Source organism: Sarcophilus harrisii, chromosome 4, assembly GCF_902635505.1.
Source record: "Sarcophilus harrisii chromosome 4, mSarHar1.11, whole genome shotgun sequence".
Classification (NCBI taxonomy): domain Eukaryota; kingdom Metazoa; phylum Chordata; class Mammalia; order Dasyuromorphia; family Dasyuridae; genus Sarcophilus; species Sarcophilus harrisii.
In genome coordinates this window covers 133,716,029-133,737,272 of record NC_045429.1, presented here as the reverse complement: position 1 = coordinate 133,737,272, position 21,244 = coordinate 133,716,029, and the positions used below count along the sequence as shown (strand labels likewise).

The window sequence follows — 21,244 nt, the reverse complement described above, 5'->3', positions numbered from 1 at the left end:
ATTATGCAGGCGAAAAAAGTTAAGTTGCATGTTCAAGCCTCAAGGTCCAAGATACATTTTACAAATTGAATATAAAATCCTGAATGCAAAGCTCAAATTAAGTAATACCAACATTCAAACCAATTGATATGTGATTCCTGGAGAGCAATAGATTCCTGGAGAATGATTTCTTATACTGGCTGTATTTTCCTTCCTTCATATAGTATTTAACTTAGCAGAGCTGTGAGGATCAAATAAGAAAATATATGCAAAGTGCTTTTGAAACTTTAAATCCCTCACTATTGCCAACTATTATTGTGATTATGATTATTTCCTCCACTAATAAGCTAATTCAACATAAATTCCCCAATTTATCCTTAGAATTGTGTTTGCCATGATTGCCAAATAAAGTCTCCTTAGGTTGATTTTTTTGTTCATTTAAAATGTGTTTAGAAAACACTAATACCCAGAGACTTTTTTTTTTTTTTTTTTTATTCATTTAATAGCCTTTAATTTACAGGATATATACATGGGTAACTTTACAGCATTAACAATTGCCAAACCTCTTGTTCCAATTTTTCACCTCTTACCCCCCCCCACCCCCTCCCCTAGATGGCAGGATGACCAGTAGATGTTAAATATATTAAAATATAACTTAGATACACAATAAGTATACATGACCAAAACATTATTTTGCTGTACAAAAAGAATCAGACTCTGAATTATTGTACAATTAGCTTGTGAAGGAAATCAAAGATGCAGGTGTGCATAAATATAGGGACTGGGAATTCAATGTAATGGTTTTTAGTCATCTCCCAGAGTTCTTTTTCTGAATACCCAGAGACTTTAATGTTTGTGATCTAATTTTGTGGACTACCAAGGTATGAAAAGACACTTCAAGTTTTAATGTTTGAAGCATTGGAATCAGCTCCAATTGGAAATGTTGAATTACTTCTGGAGAAGTGGTGGAAGACGACTTTCATAACCTTATTTCAAACCTGTCTAGATTGTTTTTGTTCCATCTATTAAATGAAATTAATATAAATTGTTTACTTTTCCTGCTCCATAGTGTTTAATGGGGCATATATTTATTATGAACTCAAATATAATTTGGGGACAACATGAATAGAGTAGACAAAAATAGTTTCTCTAAGAAACAAAGCTTATAATTTGAGAAGACATAGACACAGATACTACATATTGCTTTGTGTTTTGGTTGTGTCCTAAGAATTGTATAAATAAATTATGAAGGGAGATCACAAGTGAGATAAGTCATTTCTGGCTGGGCTAATCAGAGAAGGATCAATAAAGGATGAAAGATGTTGGCAAAGATCTCAAATCCAATCACCCATTTTATAGTTAAGAAAACTGAGGCACAAAAATATTAAGTGATTTGCCCAGGGTCACATAACAAGTACATAAATGAGGGGAGTTTTGAACCCAGCTCTTCCTAATGCCAAATACAGTATTTTATCCACTACTCCATTCTGCTTGTCAAGACATCTTGGAAAGATCAGTAAAGTTTACATAGATGGAAATGGTATTATAAACAGAAGAAAGGTATAATTAAAGACATAAAGGTGGGATTGTGTGAAGAATAATTCAGAGAATAATGAGTAGTCCAGTTTGGCTAGAGCATCAATAAGGGGCTTATGGAAAATAATACTAAAAAGCTAGGTTGAGGCCAGGGTGTGGAAGATTTTGAGTTACAGACCAAAGATTGTGGACTTCATTAGTCAGAAAACAGGAAACCATTGAAGGTTCTCAGGCAGAAAAGAATAGCAAGATTGTATGGGTGCTTTAGGAACATTAATATTGACCAGGAACATTTTCAATATTTGAGTGGCTGAATGGTATCCAGCCCTTTGATACTTTCTTGTGTTGAGTCGTAGGTACAAATATGGGCTCATAAAGTACTTTGAACTTAACCAAATGGTATTCTGGATTTAAAAAGTTCTATTGTTGGTTTGTTCATTTCTTGATATGTGTTTGTTTTGGTTATTTTTACTAGAAATAACTAAACATTTAGAAAATTTTAGCTTTGGGGCAACTTAGTAAAATGATGGATAGAGAAAGTATTGTCCCTGGACTCTAGTTCAAACCCAGTCTCAGACACTAGTTGTGAGATCCTGGACAAATCACTTAATATAGTATTGGAACAGTTATGTGAGAAAACTCTTCTGTTCTGCCTTAGACATTCTTCAGTCCCCTTTGCATAATTGTCTGCCCCCAGGTTGTAGAAGCAGATTGATTTCCTTGACTATTTCATTTTTTCCCTTCTTACTCACTCTATCTGTGAATACAGAGATAAACAAAACATTTTGGTGTAGAAAGGGAAACAAGGGCTCTGAGATGACTGAGAATGAACAGATGTGAAAGAAATATCTGCAGAATGACTTGAAGTCATCTTTTATTGTGTTGGAGGGATCTGGTTGGAAAAGTAGCAGTTGCTTTTGGGACAGTAGAGAGTTAATAACATGATGAAAATTGAGTAGCATTGTTTTATCAGCCTTGAGATGGAAGATTAAGATTAATAGAGAATAGAAGCAGAAGACAGTCTATGAGACTGCTACATTTATCCCAGTGAAATATGTAATGGTTAAGAGTGATAGACAGAGATGAAACTGAAAGACAATACAGAAAAAAGAGGAAGAACTGATCAATTTTTGGGATGGGGGAGATTGAACCTGATGGTCCCAAGGTTTTGAGATTTGCCTTCTAGTTCTGAGAATGATGGCAGTGATATAGAAGCTGGCTAGAGGGCTGCCTATTTAGAAAAATAATGAATTTGTATTCTTATGTTTTAGGTTTTGATGTCATGCCTAAATGAGGCTGTCCTTTGTAATTAGAAATATAGGAGTAGGGTGAGAGATAATGACTAGAAAGAGAGATTTGATAGAGATTGAGAATATGAGGTGAAGGAAGAGAAACATCCGTCAGCAAGTATTTATAGTTTAATACTATACATGATAATAGTGCTAAGCACTATGGGAGGCACAAAGGAAATCTAAACCATGATCTTTTATCCTCTAGGGCAGTGGTTCTCAAACTTTTGTTTTCAGTATCTTTATCCTATTAAAAATTATTGAGGATCTCTCCAAAGCGTTTGTGTTTATCTGGATTATATTTATAGACATTTACCATATTGGAAATAAAAACTATTTTTGAATTTGTAGACCCTCTAAAAGGGTTTCAGAGACCCCAGGATTCTCCAGACCATACTTTGAGAACCACTGATCTAGGGTCTGATGATAAGGTCAAGGAAGCAAAATGCAGATGAGATAATTAAAGAATAAATTAACTGTTAAAGAAAATCCTGGGCCTCTTTGAATAACTAGATTCTAATTCCAGGTGCACCACTACAGTTACAATCTATGTTACTGGGTGCCTGCTCTACCTGAACTAGGCACTGAAGTAGGCTCTGGGAATCTAAATATAGGGAAGGCTTTGCTCTTAAAAGCTTATCATCTAATTAAATAGCTTTGCCAGGTCACTTCCTTTCTTTGCATTTTACTTCCTGTCCTTTAAATTCCACTTTATCCTAAAAATCCACTTTCTTCACACAATTGTGAGTCAAATGAACTAAAGTTTATGAAAATGCATTGGAAGATTTGGCTTGATCAATAAGTCTAAAGTATGATTATTGAAGAATTCTGAAGAGACCAGGAGAAGGATAGATCAATGTTGGCTAGAGTCATTGGAGAAGTCTTTAGTGAGGAGGTAGAAAATGCATTAGGTCTTCGAGATTGGGCAAAAGTTAAGTAAGTAGAGGTAATGAGGAAAATCATTCCAGAGATCGAGAATGGCAATAAGAGCGAAGATCAGAAATTGAGAAGAAATGAATGGAATTTGGAGGATAGAGAGAAGATCCATTTGCATTAGTAGATACTTCTCAGATGCTTATTGAATTGGATTATTGAAGAATAATTTGAAAATGGGTTATAAAGTATGGTGAAAGTAAAGTAAATGAATTTGGACTTGTGTTGTATCTACTATGTCCTTGGAATTGTGGAAGATCATTGTAGGTGAACAGGGAAAAGCAAGATCAAAGAAGTTCTTGGAAAAAGGGGAAGGAACTAAGGAACAGAAATGTGTAGGGAAAATAAGATTTGGATGGTACAGTAGATAAAGGACCAGACTTGGGAGTCAGGAAGATGTGATTTCAAATCCAGACTCAGACCTTTCTAGCTGTATAACTCTGGGCAAATCATTTAATTCCTATTTTTCTCAGTTCTTCATCTGCAAAATGGGTTTACACTGGAGAAGGAAATGGCAAATCATTGCAGTATCTTTGCAAAGACAGAAGTCTATTCGGTCATGTAGAGTTTGGTAGGACTGAACAAATGAACAACAATAAGACTGTGGGCAGGTAAGGGTTTAATATAAATTAAAGTATTCCTCCAAATTAAGGAGAATGGGAGGTAGATCTAAATTTATAAAGGAAATTTGGAAGTAGTAGAATCAATTATTTATACCTTAACACCTATAGCACCTTAGCAATTTTTTATATCATGTGTAAGGAGAGAACTCTCAGCTTTTTTGAATGTTATAACACTAGAACAATTTCCATATTTCTCTTAAAATGCCTTTGCTTCCTCATAATCATACTTATTTAGAATTTGCAGTAACATAATTGAGTAAACACAATAGAAGTGATTTCAGTGCAAGGAGGTTGGCCAAATTTCTTCACATTAAATGATATTTTTCAGTTAAGGCTAACTTTGATTTTTATCCACATTTAATTTCCTTGGAGATCAATGGCTTTTAAAAATGTAACTCTCTTTTATGATACACATTTGGTCCTAAAAGCTTCACATTAATTTGATTCTTGGGGTTAGTAACAGATTAAGAAAAGGAGAAGTGAGCTTGAGTATGTTTTTCCCTAGTAGTTAGAAGGTATGTTCAGTTGAGAAAACTTTTTAAGGATTAAAGAAGGAGACATACTATTCAGTTCTCAATTCTTTTGTGTTTCCAGCTTATGATAACCTTTTAAATAAACTTCCGTTGAGGAACAAATTATTTAATATCAGAATCTCAGAGTTGGAAAGAAAATCAGAGATCATCTATGATGGAGACTCTTCATTTGGAGTTTGATCCCTCAAGAATCAATGATCTTGAATGGGAAAAAAGATATCTTTATTTTTAAAAATATGTTAGTATAATGCAGCATCTTCTTCACTTCAAATGTTCTGAGAAGGGCTCCATAGCTTTTCACACTCTATGACACAGGCAAAAAAGGATAAGAATCCTTGGTCTAATCCAACTTTTATCTGAACAGGAATTTCTTCTGCAGGATATTCAATCATTTACTCATTCTCTCCCTGAACATTTCAGTGAAGAAGAATGCAGTATCTCCCAAGGCATCCCAATGAGCTTTTGGATAGCTCTAATGGTTAGAAAGTTTTTCCTTATTGATATCAGGCTTAAATTCATTTCTCTGTAGCTTCTGCCAAACAGACAGTCATCCCTTTTTCTACATGCAAACCCTTCAGCTACTTTGAGGTAGCCATAATATTTTCCCTAAATCTCTTTTTCTTCAGGCTAAGCATTCCAAGTTTTTTCAACCAATGTTCATGTGAGATGAACTTGATGTCCATCGTTCTGGTTTTCCTTCTCTGAAATATGCTAGCTTATCATTGTTCATCTTCAAGTGCAGCACCTGGGACTGAACACAGACTCTAGAGGTCAGGGCAGAGTTTGCTAAGGTTACTATTTCCCTTGTTCTAGACATTATACTTCACTTAATACATTTGTTGCATGAAAAATTTTAAATGTCATGACACCCCATTGATTTTTTGAGTCTATAGTCCACTATAACCTCCAGAAAATTTTCACACAAAATGTTGTCTACTCATGGCTCTCCCATCCTCTATTTGTAATTTTTTAAGCCAAAGTATAAGACTAACATTTATCACTATTAAAATCAATCTTATTAGATCTGGCTTATCATTCTAGTATGTTGAGTTCTTTTTGGATGCTTATTTTCTCATTTGAGGTGCTAGTTTTTTCCGTGAGGTTTATGCCATCTGTAAACTTGATAAATCTTGCACCTGTACCATCATCAGTCATTGATAAAAATGTTGAACAACCTAGGGCCAAAGGAAATGTTTTTCTAGTTTTCCTAGTATCTAATAGGTATATACCCCTCAATTAGAGAGACATTCCTTTTGAGCTGATTGTGATATAAGAAAATCTGTGTTTGGACCCTGTTCAAAGGAGCTTAGTTACTGTTCATTCTAAGGTGGCACACATTCTATTGGCACTATATGAAGGCTCCAGTGTTACATTTATAGGTGCTATTTTTTTTACTGCTTGGATCATCTTGAGCAGCTGAGCAACCAACCACCTGCTTACAATTTTACCGTGGAATATGTTATCTGGGAATTTGTTTGCATTTCTTAGTCTACATTTAGGAAACCAACAGGTCTAGATATAGGGGAAGAATTCATACCATAGGAGCTCCTTTAGGAAACCCTTAAGAAGAAATTGATTTGGGAAACAATTTATCTACTCTTTTTCCAAAGCCAGAGTTACCCAGAGATAGAGCAGACAACTGAATTCCATGTGGACAGTATGAAGGACAACATGAACATTTCCAAATGTTAATTTTGCCCATGGTCAGTAAAATTACTTTTCTGTGAAGCTTGAGAACTCTAAAGGAAATAAAAGACTTTCAGGAACTCAAAATGTGAAACTAAAACTCTAAATGTTTTTAAGTCTTGGTGAAAATTAGAATCAAGACTTGGCTTGCTTTGTTTCACCTTTTTCAGACCTTTTTTTGGCAACCTCACCAACCCACAAGCAAATAGTCTGTCATTAGAAAAAGTAAATTAACATTTCCAGGAAAAAGCTTCAATATCTTAGATTTGTTACTAAGTTCATTTTTAAGCATGATTGGAAATAGGTTCAGTTTTCATCATTTCTTATACTCTGTGATAATTCTAGTACATGATTATGATGTTAAATTATAAAAAGGATGTATAAAGCAAATGATTTGAATGTTCTCTGTTCAGTTTTGGCACCATGAAATTATCTTTTTCTTTTAGGCACTATACTCAGTGTTCATTGAACACACTTTTAAATTTCCTGTCATTTTGTTCTTTTGTTTTTTATTCTTCCCTTCCTTCAAGTCTGTTGATGGTAACCTTCTCCTTTCTTCCTATTCTTTACTACCACCACCTTACATTTGGCTTACCTGTGTTTGTTTCTACTATTAAGTGAGTTTTGATGTTGTTTAGGAAACCAGAATGATAATGTGTAAATTCCAAGATCATGATTAAAGCAATGATATTCCAGTATTTTTATCAGATCCATTTGTTGGTCCTTTTTTTTTTTTTTTTTTTTTTTTAATAAAAGAGCACTGCTCTGAGAACTTGGCCAACACTGTATCTATTGTAGCTCTAGAACTTTTTTCTTTTGCTTCTAAGATGTAGCATGTAATAAGATTTGTAATTTACACCCAAAAAATCTCTTTGAAGGGAGGAAAAAAATACTTTCAAATGGACATGATATATGGCATTTCTGAGCATCTAAATTTCAGCTTTAATACTAAAACCTGTATCTTGTTTTCTCATTGTTACAGATGTAAGCACAAAGTTTTAAGAGTAGAATTGCAATTTCTGTAACTCCCATGTGATTTTCATTTCATTTTGGAAGAGATAGGGCAGAATCACACTTGGTATTTGCTTTACTCCAGAATCAAATTCAGTGTTTTATTGTAGCATAGATGGATTCTGTGAATAGGAGAGATTATAGTTTACTTCATAAGGAGTCTGATTTTTTCAATAGGATCAGATATCATTACATGATTTAGATTGCTAAGGTTCTCTTATTCTTTTTCTTTAAGAAAATGCTTTAATAGTTTGTTTTACTTTCAAAAGAAAAATATTTCACGCATATTGTTTGTGATTTAAAAAAAAAACTTAGTTTTTTAGGGTTGAATTGAATCACAAAGGGGAAAGGAGTGGGGAATTTCCTTTTAACTACACATGATTTGAAATTTTCATTCATTCAAAAATTCACACAATTTATCATATAAGTTCTCTAATGAACTTATGGAATATTTTATATTATAGTGACTTGTGTTTGTGTCTCATCCCCCAACTATATCTTTTTTGTGAGATTGTAAATTCCATAATATAGGAACTGTGTCTTATCTAATTTTGTACAACTTTTACAGACAGTAGATGCTTAACAAATATTTGACTAAATGAATATATACACAGCAGCACTATTAGCATATACGCAAGGGAAAATGTACTGAGTTGTTTATGTTATCCAACTATAGAGAAAATGTAGAATAAGAGTGATCATGGAATCATAGGATTTCAGAAATTAAAGGGACCTGATAAATCATCTAATTCAACTCCTTGATTTTTCAGATTTGGGAAATCAAAGACAGGAGAGTGACTTGCCCAAAATCACATAATTAACATTAGAACCAAAAAACAAAGTCCTGTACTCACATCACAGTGTTTTTCTATTAAAAACTCTGATCCCTCCACTAGTTCCACTGCTTAGCATTGACAAGAATTAAGGCTCTTGGAAGTAGATAAACATAGTCTAGATTAATTGAGTAATTCCAGCCATTTTGAATGATTGCAAGAAGGAACTGTCACACTACTCCTGAAAATCTAATTTATTGTTCAGTTATTGAAAAATTTTATATTCTGCCTAACCACTTCTCCTTATGTACTCTTTCTCAAAATCATCAGCCCATGGGAACCCCTGCTTTACCCACAGACATCCTGTGGTACAGGCTAGAACTCCACAGACTGATCTTTAATTGAGACGACTTCCTGCTATGTGGGTGGGTTAGATGTGGGGGTGGGGAGAAGGAAGGGAGAGAAAGAGAAAAGCAAAGAGGGACTGAGGGAAAGAGAGAAGTTGAGAATGAGAATATTTTGAGCTTCTAGACAACATTCAGGGTACATAGCTTATTTGGGGAAACGCCTCCATGTAAAAATTCCATAATCATCATTTCTTTCTGGGTCTCTTTTCAGGTCTTGGGCAATCAGTAAATATTCATTGCATAAGACTTACTAGATACTAAGCTTTGGCAATACAAAGAAAAAAAAAATCAAAACATCCCCTGTACTTAGGAAGCTTACTGTCTAATAAATGAGACAAGTCCCACATATAGGTATATATAAGACATAAAGCAGACACAAAACACACCTTGCAACAAGCTTTGGGGTAATTGAGGATTTGATGAGAATTGGAGGGAGAGACAGATTCTTCAAAAAAAATAGGTCGGAATTAGTAAGCATGCTTAATAACATATAGACTATTGGGAGGAGGGGAGCAACATGATTACTGCTAGGAAAAATAATGATTGTCTAATCTTTCTGGGTTCTTTGAAGAGCTAAATAAATATGTGGACAAAAACAGAGTCAGTAGATGTCATGTTTTTAGATTTTCAAAAAGATCTTGACAAAAATTTCACATCAAAAGCCATTAAAAAAAAACATTGTTACCATGGAATTTTCATGTGTGCATAAACACGAGAATTTAAATAGTACAAAAGTTAAAGAGGAATGTAAGAAATGTCAGTATATGATTTATGGGATGATGGATAAGGGTGGGAAAAAGGAGGAAATGACCAGAATTCACAAGTTCCTCCTGCCTCCCTCCATTCAAGTCGTGCAAATAGTCACAACAGAAGACCACAGTGAGGTCTTCAAATATTTAGATGCTACATTGGTTATTATTACTTTATTTAAAAAAAAAAAAAAGGTGATCCAAACTTTTGAATGCAGTTCTAAGGTCAATGGCATGGTTTTGAGTGCTTCTTTCTGAGACAAGAAAATGTATCTAAAGAAAAAAACAACTCAACTCTTCAAATTTTACCAAATAGCTATTTTTAAGAAACTTTGGTTTTCCAGATTTTATCTCCTTTCCCACTTGTTGTGGACAAGTTAATTTTGTATTGGTCAAATTTATGATAGAGTAAATAGAGTACATTTTTGTACTATAAAAAAATATATTGGAGTCCTTTGCCTCATTAATGTGTACACTATTATTATGCTTAGTTTATAAGATTTAGGATATAATTTTATTATCCTAGTTATATATATTCCATCCAGACTAAACTAGTAGCCATTCACAGATCTCTTCCCACCTTTTTCCATTTCTAAACATTTTTGTACATCTCCACCCACCTCTGGAACCTATTCCCTTCTCATCACTCAAAAATCTCTTTCTTCAAGGCTGACCTGATATTCCACCTCCTACTTGAAGCTGTCTCTGATTCATCCTCACAACTCAACTTTGGATTTCTCCTTTTGATATGAACTATGATGTGGGGTTTGGGACCAAATGATGGCAGGCACCAAAAATTGGAGTTTCGTCACGTGGAGAATTCCCAATGGCCATTCTTTTTGTCAAAAGGTCGATTTATTTAGGGGAACAGGCTACAGATAAAATGAAGGGATACAACACACTGGGAATGGTAAATATGAAATAAAATGGGAGAGCATATGAAAGACAAGTTCCTCAGCGGAACTCACAATTACCCAGTAGAAAAGGAGTCCTATGAGGTTGGAGCATGCCCTTGTTTGGCAGGCTAAATCCTGAAAGGGATTTATTTAGCACCTTAAAAGAGTTACTTATCTGTAAGGAGGAGAAGTGGGGTTGGGAAGCATAATGGAGTTAGGGGAGATACCACGTGGCATGGGAGAAGGGGAAGGGGAAAGACACCACAAGGCAGTTTTGGTGGACAAACTCAGAGGAGGTTAGTGACTATGGCATGGACTATAAATTGACTTATAGGGAGAATTTAGCTTCAGAATTTGATATAACTTGGATTTCTGACTGGATTACCTCCAGTGAGATAGGACCAGGGAACTAAACTGATCTCAGTTATCTGAGTCTTCTTCCTACCTGCTGGGGCAGAGAATAATTTTTGTCAATTCTTCAGTTCCTCTTTACCCACCACAACCACCATTCAGGACCTTATCACTTTGACCTATCACATACTACCTTGTAGTAATTTGTATATATGATATAATCCTTTCCCTGCCCTCCCCCCATTTGTTAAATTTCTCAAGAATCACTAATATGTGGGGAGTTTTTTCATCTTTGCATACTTAATACCTTATACAATCCCTGGTTCACAGTAAATACTTAATATTTATTGAATGTAATTGAATAAAATTACATATCTGCACTTTGCTTTTATGATATGTAATTGGTTTTAGCTATGAATGGTGGATAGAGAATTAGTCTTAGAGTCAGGAATACATGGATTCAAATCCAGCCTCATATATTCACTAATTAATTCACTAATTAAGTCACTTAAACTCTATCTGCCTCAGTTTCTATAGCTATAGAACAGAAATCATTATATCTGCTTTCCAGGATTGTTGTAAGGATAAAATGAGATATTTGCCAATCTTAAAGTGTTAAATAAAGTGGTTGGACAGGAAAACCCATGTACCCCTCTAGATAGGGGGTAAGGAGGGATAGCATTATTGAGAATGTAGCCCAAACTTGTAATTTTCCTTGTAGAGGGAAAAAAAATTGTAACATAAATGAAGAAAATGCCTAACTTACAATTCTTTTCTGAAATCTGCTTTCTTTACTTTTTCCTGGCTATTTTTCAAGATCAGCTCACTAAACCAAGCTCTTTCATCTTACTTAGAGAGAATAAGATTCCCTCATATCTTAGTCTTTTAATGCCATTTTTCATCTGATGAAATATCCATCTGCACTAAGCCTGGCCACCTGATATTTTAATGTTTTGTAGGTTGATCACCATCATGGGCCTATTTTCAAGTAACCAGTTTCCAGAAATTCTCTTAGCTGGTTTTCAGGGATTAAAATAAAACAAAAAATTGATCCCCCCAGAGGAATCGGTTCTGCCCCAAGATAATGTTCCTTTTCCTATTTTTATTTAGCCCAAGATGTATGTAATATTTTCTCTCCTATCCCTCAAAAAACAAAAATTTTCTACAAGGTATTCTGTTAGACAAAGGAGTTACAAAGAATCTTTATTACAATAGGTTCCCAAGAACATCATTTATATACAGATATATATGTGTATAAGTATGTGTGAATATGAATAAGTATGTGTGAATATGAATAATATATCATTTTATTATATATTATAATTAATAAGTATACAACACATCATATGTGTTATAGTAACAAATTATTATGTGTATTATAATATGGTAAAATATTAAGTATAATATAATAGCATAATATATGAATAATATAATAAAGTACTGTTAAATCAGGCATTATGTTTCTGCCCAAGGACTTGGTGTCGAATAAAAAAAAATTTAAACTAAAAATGATTTCAGTAATCAAAGGAACTCTTAGGAAATGATCTTCTCTACTAAAGCTGATTTGGACAGCTTCTCTGTCAAATTCTACTACTCTATCCACTGTACCATCTAGCTGCCTCTATTCCATTTGACTCTGTAATAACCAAGTTTCGTTTGAATGAGTACTTTCTTGTATCATCTTAACCTCCTTTGAGTGTTTGGTATTCAGCTGATGGAAAACCTTTTTAGTTGTCCTCCAAACCCCAGTCATATTTCTTTTAAAATATAAAGTGTAGATTTGAGTCAAAGGTCTGTATTTTAAGCTATCATTTCAGTCATCTAACCAGTGCTGACTACAATGGAATTATTTCTTCACAAGACTTAGTGTGCTAGGTCCTTGTTTATGCAAGCCAGTGTGGTGTTTGCTATTTAAACAGCTCTTCCTTGCTGACTGGAGAAAGCTTGGGTGTTATTGATGGCAAATAAGATACTGAAAAGTCTTTGTTATGGAGCAGGGCCACCAGAGGTGCAGCCTCAGTTTCCTCTCATAAAATGATTAGGTAACATCTACTAATTCTAAAGTTCTTTGATTCTGTGAAATATGGAAGATGGGTTCAGTTTGTTAAAAAAAAAAAAAAAAGCCTGCCGTTCTAATGTGCATGTTCCTCAAAAGATCATGATTTCATCAATTGAGTCATTTTTTGCTAGTACAGATTGCTTTTTCGTCCCATAAGTGCCCATCCTGTTAGTGGCACAGTATAGGATGAGCAGGTGTGGATGGGATTGGAAGGAACTCCAAAATAGCTGAAATCACAAGTAAATTTGAATTTGTGTATGTGTATAATATGGAATCATATGTTTATGCACAAATGGATATAGCTTGTTTGTATACATTTCTTTGCATGTTGTCTCCACCCATTAGATTGTAAGCTTCTTTTTTTCCCCAAGAGTATTTTATTTTTCCAAAGACATGCAAAAATAGTTTTCAACGGTTACCTTTGCAAAACTTTTGTGTTCCAAATTTTTCTCCCTCTCTCCCTCTCCTCTACCTATTAAGACAGCAAGCAATCTGATATAGGGTAAACATATGTAATTCTTCTAAACACATGCAAGAAAAATCATATCAAAAGAGAAAAAAATATGAGAAAGAAAAAAAAAAACAAGCAAACTACAACAACCCCCCAAAATTGAAAATACTATGCTTTGATCCACATTCAGTCTCCAGAGTTTTCTCTCTCTGGATGAAGATGACAGTTTCTATCACAAATCTATTGGAATTGGCTTGAATCACTGCCTGGTTGAAAAGGGCCAAATCCATCACAGTTGATCATCACATAATCTTATTGTTACTGTATACAGCGTTCCCTTGGTTCTGCTCACTTCACTCAGCATTAATTCATGTAAGTTTTTCTAAGCTTTTCTGAAATCAGCCTGCTCATCATTTCTTAAAGTAAAATAACATTCTATTACATTCATATACTAAAGTTTATTCAACCATTCTTTAAATTATGGGCATCCACTGTTTCCAGTTCCTTGCAACTACAAAAAGGGCTGCTAGCAAAATAACTTTATGGACGTGTATACATATATTGTATTCAACATATACTTTAACATATTTAGCATGTATTGGTCTACCTGCCATCTGGGGGAGGGGATGGGGGAAGGAAGGGAAAAATTGGAACAAAAGGTTTTGCAATTGTCAATGATGAAAAATTACCCATGCATATATCTTTAAATAAAAAGCTATAATTAAAAAAGGGCTGCTATAAACATGTTTGCACATGTGGGTCCTTTTTCTTCTTTTATGATCTCTTTGGGATACTGACTCAGTAAAGGCACTTTAAGTTCAAGAGTCATGCACAGTTTTATAGGCCTTTGGGCATAATTCCAAATTGTTCTCCAGATTTATAGCATTTGACAATATTTAAAGTAAAAATGAACACACCGAAATTTTTTTTTTTATGAATAGGAACCATTTTATTGTAGTAAGAAGTATCTTTTTTTTTTTTCCCCTCTCAGCTTCTTTTTTTTTTTTTTTTTTTAATTTAATAGCCTTTTATTTACAGGATATATACATGGGTAACTTTACAGCATTAACAATTGCCAAACCTCTTGTTCCAATTTTTCACCTCTTACCCCCCACCTCCCTAAATGGCAGGATGACCAGTAGATGTTAAATATATTAAAATATAACTTAGATACACAATAAGTATACATGACCAAAACATTATTTTGCTGTACAAAAAGAATCAGACTCTGAATTATTGTACAATTAGCTTGTGAAGGAAATCAAAGATGCAGGTGTGCATAAATATAGGGATTGGGAATTTAATGTAATGGTTTTTAGTCATCTCCCAGAATTCTTTCTCTGGGCATAGCTGGTTCAGTTCATTACTGCTCCATTAGAAATGATTTGGTTGATCTCGTTGCTGAGGATGGCCTGATCCATCAGAACTGGTCATCATCTAGTATTGTTGTTGAAGTATATAATGATCTCCTGGTCCTGCTCATTTCACTCAGCATCAGTTAGTGTAAGTCTCTCAGCCCTTTCTGAAATCATCCTGTTGGTCATTTCTTACAGAACAGTAATATTCCATAATTTTCATATACCACAATTTATTCAGCCATTCTCCAACTGATGGACATCCATTCAGTTTCCAGTTTCTAGCCACTACAAAAGGGCTGCCACAAACATTCGTGCACATACAGGTCCCTTTCCTTCTTTATAATCTCTTTGGGATATAATCCCAGTAGTAACACTGCTGGATCAAAGGTATGCACAGTTTGATAACTTTTGAGCATAGTTCCAAACTACTCTCCAAAATGGTTGGATTCGTTCACAACTCCACCAACAATGAATCAATGTCCCAGTTTTCCCACATCCCCTCCAACAATCATCATTATTTTTTCCTGTCATCTTAGCCAATCTGACAGGAACACACCGAAAATTTAACAGCTGAGTTAGTTTCCACTGGATCAAACACACTGTGGTGTATTAGGGAAAAGACCATAGCATTATCTAAACCATGGGGATACAGACTTATGCCATTAGGAGGGAGGGGAAAAGGAAAGCCATCAAATAAGACTGAAAAGAAGCTCTTGGAGTAGAATTATGATGATAAAGAATCAAAGAGTTAAAAGGACAAAGAATTTCAAGAAGGAAGGAGATGCCCCTTTATCCACTTCATCTTCTCCAATCCTTAATTTTGAACCCTTGTCTTAATTTGGTCAGTTCCTTTTTTTCTAGTGGGAGTGAGATTTCTTCAGCTCCCAACAAAGATTCTACTTGATGTTGATACAAAAAAAAGTATTTTTTACACTAAAGAGATGCTTGGATTGTAACTACAATGAATTTTTTTTAATAATTCTACTCCAAGAGCTTCATAATAATGATGTACAAAATTCTTCTTTCCCATTAAGGGGATTCACATTTCAAACAAAAGACTTGAAGTTCAGAGCAGTGTGAGGTAGTAGAAAGGGATATTTACTTTACATATTGGCAAATTCTATAAATCTGCATTTGATTTATTTATTTTTCTTATTCTCTAGATTTTAGAAAATTATAAAGAAAATGTCAATAATACAAATTAAGCTTTGAAATTTATCATTTATATATCCTTTCTCCCCTCCAAACCTCACTGTCAACTATTTATCAAGATGCCTGGGAATTGAAGGTAAAAAAAAAAACCCTCTACAAACTTGAAATCATTTTATAAATGTGGTGATCATTATTAAGAGATGGTAGCATTATCTTATCTCTTAATCTTACCATCTGCAACAAAATTCAAAAAAACAAAAATTTAAATTCAGTCTATTTTTAAGACTACATATTTATGAATATTGTTAGAACATTATTCTAGAATAAATTGTATATATTCATTGATGGTGATCGTTATTCAAAATTTATGTGTATATTTTTTAAAAAATGGACCATATAAGAAGGAACCTGTTTATTCATTGGTTCTTACCATTAAGCACAGACTTTTAATAGCTTAATGCACTACACAAGATGGAACCAAAACTGACACATTAACATATTCTCTTTCTCTTTGTGGTATCAGTTCTACAAAAGGACACTAGTAATTTCAGAAGTTGTCATTAATGTTGTTGTATAAAACATATTATAACAGTGACCATGGTAGGAATCTTATTGTTTCAAATGTGAGGTCAATCCTAGGATACCTCAGTTGTTTCTAAAAATTCTACTATATAGTGTGTCCCAAAAAGTCATATTATATTTTTACTATGCTTAGGACTACAATACAACCTTTGGAACACTATATTACCATATCTGTTATTAATATGTTGGTTTCTATCCAGTTGTTTCTATCAAATTTTGGGCCATTTTAACATTTACATAATTCCATTTCCTCTGCCTAATCCCTTAAAGAGTCAAACAGGTATTTATTAATAGCTTACTCAGTGCCATGCATTAAAATTCATATTTTAATGAATACATTCTGGCTCAATCCATTATTGCCTCTGTGATAATTCATTTAGCTACTCTGGACCTTAGTTTACACATCTATAAGATGAAGGTTTGGACTATCTAGCTTTGAAAGGTCCCTTGCATTTGTAAACCTTATAGCCCTATGATCCAGTAATTATTGGGAAATTCATATTATTTACTATGATAAAACCAATATAAGAAAAGGAGCAATTGACTGCAAGTCTAAGGTTTACTTGTATTTTCTCTTATCTATCAGACATCAAGCAAGTCATTTCATTTTTCTGCCTTCCAAAGTCTTTTCCATGCCTAAACTTTGATGACTCTATATCAGAATATTTCAATTTTCTTTTTTAACTAGTATTTGACTCTATAGCCAAAATGAATTTTACATTCTACAAACCATTATTTAAAATGCTTTAAAAAACCCCTCATTTATCAGAAATTAGTAAGGCCTCAAAAGGAAAATTAGATTTAATTAGTTTCCTCTACCAGTTTGATATTTGCATGATTTTTCTCACTATCCACGATATAAAAACTTGTCAGTTCACTATATTAAGGAATGTCTTGTCCAACACAGGTGAATGCCAAAGGAAGCTCATATTATGCCTACTATTACCAGGTGTTCACCACTTTTGTTTTCCTTTTTCCTGTCCAAAGGTATGGGAAGCAATAGTGGAAGCCTTTCTGCCAAACAAAATAGTACAGTAGGGTGCTTCATATTTTCACCAAGTGTCTATTAGACATCTCTCCTTGGTTGTCTCATAAGCATCTCAAACTGTGTACAAAAGAGAACTGATTATCTTTTTCCACCAAAAAACATCCTTCTAACTTCCCTTTCAATTTCAGAGCATCATCATTCTTCCAGTCACTTCAGTTTTCTTTTATAGTCATTCAACTCTGACTCATTCTTCACATGCAATTACTTGCCAAGTCTTTATTCTACAGTCATATCTCTATTGTCGATCCCCATCTCTCCCCTCACACTGACCTGTTGCAGTATCTCTCTGCCTCAAGTTTATTCTTTCTCCATTCCATCCTCCATATAGTTTCTAAATTGATATTTCTGAAGCATGGATCCAACCATATCACCTCTACCCCCGCATGCCATACAGATTCCTCTGTCTCTCAACTCTTCACAATCTATTTCTGTCTGACTCCCTAATCCCTATCCTAGGCTGATATTTCATTGTTTCTTCTCACATATTCTATGCTCCAGCCAAACTACTACCAGCTGTTTCCCTTACCCATGTTTTTGTATGGAGCCTGTCATGTTCTCCCTTCTCATTTCCACCTCCTAGAATATCTGGGTCACTTCAATGCTCATGTACCATCTTCTATAAGATATATTAGAGACAGCTAAATGTATTAGATAAAGTAATGGAAACAAGGTCAGGAAAATCTGAGTTCAAATCCAGAAATCAAATCTCCATGGGGCAAATTAATTAACTTCTGCCTCAGTTTTGTTATTTGCAAAGTGGGCATAATAATAGCATCTACCTCTCAGTTGTGAAGATAAAATGAAATATTTGCAAAATGCTTTGTAAATTTTAAAGCACTACATAAATATAATAATTATCATTATTATTTCCTGAAGGCCCCCAGTAATTAGTACCCCCTCCCCATGAAATAACTTGGATAATTATTTAGTAATTATTTCTATGCAGATATTCTATTAGCTTTCTTTCTCTCTCTCTCTCTCTCTCTCTCTCTCTCTGCAACTGGGGTTAAGTGACTTGCTCAGGATCACAAAGCTAGGAAGTGTTATCTGTCTGAGGCTAGATTTGAACTCAGGTCCTCCTCCTGACTTCAGGGCTGGTGCTCTAACCATTAACTGCCCCCTTAGTTTTCTCTTTTTGCTTGTGTGTCTCTTGTCTTTCACACCACACACACAGAGTATAATGTAAGTTCTTTGAGAACAGAATTGTTAAAATTTTTGTATCCTCACTTCCTGCAACATTGTAGGTATTTAATAAATATTTGTAGAATTGAATTATAGTCATAGTTAGAGTCTGAATAACTTTAAAGATAATCTCGTTCAGTCTCCTTATTTTACAACTGAGGAAACTGAGGTAGGAAATTTCAGAGCTGGGAGCTGAACTCAAAACAAGTGACTTCCAAACCAAGATACTTCATACCAATACCATGAAGTGTCTCTTTCTCCAATTAGTGGAAAAAAATAAATCTATGTTAAGAAAAGTTATTTTGGTGTAAGGTAACCTTTTGCATCTTTTTAAATGCTTTCTTAAACAACACAGGACTTTTTTAAACCAGCACAGTATCTAAAGGTTAAAAAACATCTCAACTCATAGCTTCTCTAAAATCTCACAGTTAATCAGAACTCTGTTTTTCATACTTAATAACATAAAACTCACTTGGCTTGCATTGACAAAAAGGGTATAAAAAAAAAAAGGCATCTTCATCCGACTCACCACCAAGTTTGTTCCAACCTGGATAAAAGGGTTGAAATATGCTAGATCATTCTCCAGCCTCTGGCACTAATCCTCAAAGGAGACCTGCTATCATCACCTCTTCACACATAGAGATGGACTTTCTTTTCTTTTTTTATCCAGAGGATAATGTTTTTACCTACAGGGTAGATTTTTTTTTAATGTTGTTTCTTTGTTCCAGTCCCTACTTGTGTTATTCATCGAACCCCAACCGAGTTAACTGAAGCTTAGTTGGGCCACAGAGAAAGAAAGGGGTTGGGAGGAAACACATGCGTGCTTCCTAACTCACTCTGTGGTAAGCCGCCTCTATGTACATAGAAGTCAAGGGTGGGGGTGGATGGGGGTGTGGTATGGAGGAGCCAGGCTTCCTCGAATTCACTGGATTACTTTGCAAGCTTTGTTTGTTTTCCCGGTGTTTTAGGTTCTCTCATGTGTGGGAGGGCTGATGGAACAAAGACCACCCACCTGCAGTTTTTCTCTCTTTCATGATCTTCTTTTTTATTCTCATCACACTCCCCTACTCAATTGTGAGCACGGCTGTATTTCAGCATTAAAGAACTACCCTCAAAAAATTTCCCCCTAAGCTCAGTGAGTGTATTGCCCTTCTTTAGATATGCATGCAGGATCTCCGGGGAGAATTGTTTTCTTTAGCAAAAGTGGCCCCAAGACTTGTTCAAAATCATCTATTAATTCATTGCTTCCTTCATTCAACAGTTTATTAAGCGCTGAATTGTTAACTGCTTCACATGTTTATTAAGCACCTACTTTTAAGGAATCTATTGTTAAGAAAGCTGCTTCACAAATCCCGCTAGGAACTAGAACTGGGATCTACAGACAATAGTATAATTTCATACTTTTTTCCTGTTTCCAAATCCACCCATTCTTTTTCCACAAAAAATCATCCTTCTTACTTTTACTTACACAGATCTCCATAACTGTAGAGCAAACACATTTAAATATAAAATACAAATTGTCTGGGAGAAAATTTTGATGGATAACTAATGTTAAGAAAAAATGGTCTTGAGGAAAATTAATATAAAAATATGCAAAAGTGCTTTTATACATCCAATATACAAATTATACATTGTATCAAGGATAGATGAACAGATTAGGTGCCTTTAAGAGGTAAGAAGTACCTAGATGGATAAGGAATGAAATTTGGAGTCAGAAACACCTGAATTCCAGTTCTGCCTGAGACATTTACTGACTGTATTGATCCCGGAAAAGTCACTTAAACTCTCTGTTACTCAAATTTCCTCATCTGCCAAATTCGATTAATAAAAACATTTATATCTCAGAGTTTGTGGAGAGCAAATAAGTTACCATATGGGGGCTCAGTGGATAGAGCACCAGCCCTGAAGTCAGGAGGATCTGAGTTCAAATATGACCTCAGACACTTAACACTTCCTAGGTGTGTGACCCTGGGAAAGTCACTTAACCCCAATTGCCTCAGCAAAAAAAAAACCCCAAAAAAACAAAAAAACAAGTTTACAACTGCACTAAAACTTTGGGGCAGCTTATATAATAAATACTAGCTCTTCTTATGATCCCTCAGGAGCTATGTTAGGTCTTTATGGTCTCAGCTGTTGAATGTGTGACCCACACTCCGACCAAGAGTCTAAGAGCATGAATATACATAGAAAAGAGAAACAGTGAGACAACCTACTCCCTCATTTTATATTTTCCATCACTACCAGGCTTGCCACAGATCATTGCTGTTATGTCTCAAAAGTCATCCATATTTTTACTAAAGAGCTTCTTTTTGAATGGGGAAGGGGTGTGTGTTTCCAAGATTACATGCCAGATCTGTGGTTCAGAATCTTTGGGAGAATATTGTCCATTCAAGAGTAAAAGTTAGCTGAAATTAAAGAAAGTCCTATTTTCTAAAAAGTATCAGAAGACCTGAAAAGTAGAAGTGGATCTGGTGGCAAATGTGAACTAGTATTGTTACTTGAGATAGATTTTGGAGGCTAAGTAAAGGTATCATCAATAGATTGAAATGGAAGGGGGAGTGGGCATTTCAGGAAGAAGCAATGATGTAGACAAATGAGAAATACATTTGTTTATAAATTAATATACATATATTCATGTATATATTT

At 34.5% G+C, this 21,244-nt stretch overlaps 1 protein-coding gene and 1 long non-coding RNA gene across 7 annotated transcripts in view; one reads left to right on the top strand and one right to left on the bottom strand.

The window, feature by feature from the left end:
• ZDHHC14 (zinc finger DHHC-type palmitoyltransferase 14) overlaps positions 1 to 21,244 on the top strand; it is a 321,515-nt gene that overhangs the window by 136,585 nt on the left and 163,686 nt on the right. The gene's annotated exons all lie outside the window — the stretch shown is intronic.
• LOC116419129 overlaps positions 1 to 21,244 on the bottom strand; it is a 31,244-nt gene that overhangs the window by 355 nt on the left and 9,645 nt on the right. The gene's annotated exons all lie outside the window — the stretch shown is intronic.